The sequence below is a fragment of the Cryptomeria japonica genome, chromosome 9, assembly GCF_030272615.1.
Source record: "Cryptomeria japonica chromosome 9, Sugi_1.0, whole genome shotgun sequence".
Taxonomy (NCBI): Eukaryota; Viridiplantae; Streptophyta; class Pinopsida; order Cupressales; family Cupressaceae; genus Cryptomeria; species Cryptomeria japonica.
The window spans coordinates 726,316,844-726,320,533 of NC_081413.1; positions in this window are offsets into that span (position 1 = coordinate 726,316,844).

Consider the following 3,690-nt stretch of genomic DNA (forward strand, 5'->3'; position numbering starts at 1 on the left):
TAGCATGCATTAATGACAACAATAAATGCATCAAAGTACAAGGAGGTTTTGTGGTGCTTACTGGCTCTCTTGCCTCTGCTAGCCTCTCGAATCGGAGAACACAATCGAATCTGTGAACCATTGTCATCGTTGCTGACTGCTACTACTCTATCTCGCTCTGCACTCTGATCTCTTGGATGTGTGGATGACAATGAGGATGTTTTCCCCTCGTGGTCTATCTTATAGACTACCCTAGCCCTAGTCTCCTGTGTCAGTCTTCGTTATCCCGTGACTTTGTCACTTTATCTGGTCAGTCCATTCTAGTCTTTCTTTCTTATCGAGAGATTGTCTGTGGTCTTTTCACACATTTTCATCCAATCTCTAGAGGGGGCATATCATTCCCATCTTGGGGCAACTCTATATGAGTTCATATTATCTTCTTTGAAACAACACGATAAGCTACATTGTCTCAAAGAGGGGCAAAATGTAGACACCCAAAATTGTCCAGTCTAATTAAATAAATATTTTATTTATTTAATTATCTAAGCTTAATTCTTCTATTAATTAAATAAATCTTTATTTATTTAATTAATTCATTTATCCTCTTCTAGCCTTATTTCTCATTTAAATAAATACATTTATTTATTTAAATTATCCTTTTCCTAAATTAAATAAATATCTTATTTATTTAATTGATCCCACTTCTTCTATTAATTAAATAAATCTTTATTTATTTAATTAATTCATTAACCTTTTCTACCCATGACACATGTCATTCATCTCTTAATTCATACACTACCTACCCCTTTCATTATTTTCTTATTTTCTTTACCTACCCTCTAATCATAGCCGACCTCCTTTTACACCTCTCAATCTTATCCCTCCATTTCATATAGTGTTTTCTATATAAGGAGATGCTTCCTTCATTATCAAACCCCCCGTTGACTACTTGACTACACTATGCTTTTGAACATAGGCGATCCTACTTGCGACCACATTCCGTTCTTTGTTGAGCTCTTGTGCACATAAAATCTGAGAGCAAATATATCAAGCAAGATCAATGGAGATAGGAAGAATGGAGATCCAAACCCTATTGGATATGTGATGGTATAATCTTTGTGATTTCATTTGATTTGCATTGTCTTAGGTAATCTTCATATGTTATGGTGGATGTTTGTTGTTGTTAGGCTAGGGTTTTGTGGTTGAATTCATTTAGCCTTTCAATATCATTATTATTGTTATCCATTTTCACCATATACAGGAAGTATATCGATTGATGGCAAGCATAAGACTGATGATGTTTATTATGTTGAAAGTTTGAGACATAACTTATTGAGTGTTAGTTAGACATGAAATAAAGGTTATTGAAGTTGCATTCAACAATATCGGATGTGTAATCAGAAAAATAAAAATTGAAAAGTTGGTAGTGTTAGTGTGAATAGGGTTATTTTGCTATCTAGCGCTTTATTAGCTTGTTCTCCACTTTAGCTCTATTCACACTAGGTTAAGTTTACTTAGGGACTTTTTTACTTTATCCCATATTGGTTGTGTTTATAGACTCTTGGGTGGAATATCCTATATATACCCACCTCTTTCTCTCATATGAGCATCCCATTCCATTGTAATGCCTTGCATTCTCTTGAGTTGAATATAGTTTATTTAGCTCATATCTGATTTCTATTTTGCTTTCTCTCAATCACTTGCATTCTTGGGTAGAAATCTTACATGGTATCAGAGCAGTTGTGAGTTGTGGGTTAGTATTTTAGAAATCTTAGAGTGTAGAGATATTTTTCAAAGCACTTGAGTATGCTCTTCTCTTGCATCTTTGTATGACCTAGAGAATTAGAAGAGTGTGGAGAAAAATATAGTTTCTGGGGGGTTCTTATTTTGACTTTCCAGTTGTAGGGTTTCCCAAAAACCCAATATGCTCTTCTCTTGCATCTTCGAATGATATGGAGAATCAGAAAAGTTCAAAGGAAAATATTTTAATCTCGGGGTTTTGCATATGTGTTTTTTGAGATCTAGGTGATATTAGCATTTCTAGTTATACTGGTATCATTTTTGGTTGTTCTAACGCGTCTAGAAGGCTCGAGAAAGTCAAAATTGGCTTTTGTTTCACCAAATTCGGAGATTGGAAGACCCAGTTGCTCCAGAGGTGAGTTTAGGAGTTCCTAGAGGTAGCTAAAAAATCTAAGCATTTTTGGCCCAAACGAACCTCGCCATCGTGCTCAAAAGACCCAAAAACCTACAAATCATCAAAATCGGAGTCTGAAAAATTTTTGAGCCATTTTTTTCACCTCCTGAGCCGAACGGATTTCGACTCTGTGAATTTTTTTCACTCTTTAAATTTGACGGTCAAATGGTCATCCCAAGACATGGGCTTAAATTTGGCGTTCATCTGACCGTCATTAGCACTGTTTTAAATTTAACGATCATATGCGTGTCATATTCTGGCTTAAAATTGATGTCTGAATTCCCGTCATCTGGCAGACTCCTCTTCATTTGCATTTTTTATTTGGCAGTCCAACTTCAAACGGTTGTAACTTGAGCATACAAACTCCTTTTTTGATGTAAGTTTTTATTATTTTGTGTAGAATTTCATGCTCTACGTTGTGGTGAAGTTATTTTTCTGATTCGAGACTCCAGATCTCCATAAATTGCAGATTCTCATAGGTGACACTACTTAGTTCTTGTTTTTCAGAACTTCAGAGGATCTTAACTTTCACTTACGACCTCGTATCGAGGTGATTCTTTTTTTTAAATGAATGGTTTTTCGTGTAGATTGCAGTGTATTGTTAGTTTTTCTTGGAAGAGTTCCCATATTGTACTTTCAACATTCACCCAGTTTGTGAGGGTTTTGTAAAGCATTGAAATCAAGACCACTAAGTAATTCTTGCTAGTGGCAGTTGTAAATGCACTACTTATAAAGTGCCAACATTGTAATTTCTAGGGGGGTCATTTCAGAATTTAGTGAAAAAGGGGGGTTGTCTTGGTTGTGTTCTTTCTTGCATCTTCTCTTTTCTCACAACAACAATCTAATTCTGCATTAAGATGGATCAATTAACAATACCTCTTTTAACACCCTACAACTACTATGAGTGGAAGTCCAAGATGACTATCCAACTTAAGAAGTTATGACTATATAGGGTAACTATGGGTCTAGAAATTAAACCAACTTTAATTGTAGAAAGGCCTAAATTTCACAATAGGCTGGATGAAGCTTATGGAACTCTATGAATGTATATATCTCATGATCTTCTTTTTCATGTTGAATCAACTATAACACCAAATAATGTATGGACTACTCTGGAAACTTTGTTTGGTAAACAAGATGAATTAAGGGGACATCAATTGGAGAATGAGTTGATAGGGTTGATTCCATCTAATTTTGATACAATTCAAGACTTCTTCACAAAGCTAAAGGCCATTAGACTATAGTTGAAACAATGTGGAATAGAAAAGAAAGATGAACATCTGATTCTCAACATGCTCTCTAAGCTAAGCTCAAAATATTTTTTGTTTGTTTCTACCTTCTATGCTACTAAGGGTGCACTTGGTACTCAATTCACCATGACATCTTTAGATGACTTTGCTATCTCTCTTACACAGGAACATGATAAGCCAATCCAAATGGGCACTCTTAAGTCCTCTAAGTCACATGTCCTGGCTTCCAACCAAGGCACAAAAGAACAAAAAGGACAAAATGGTAAT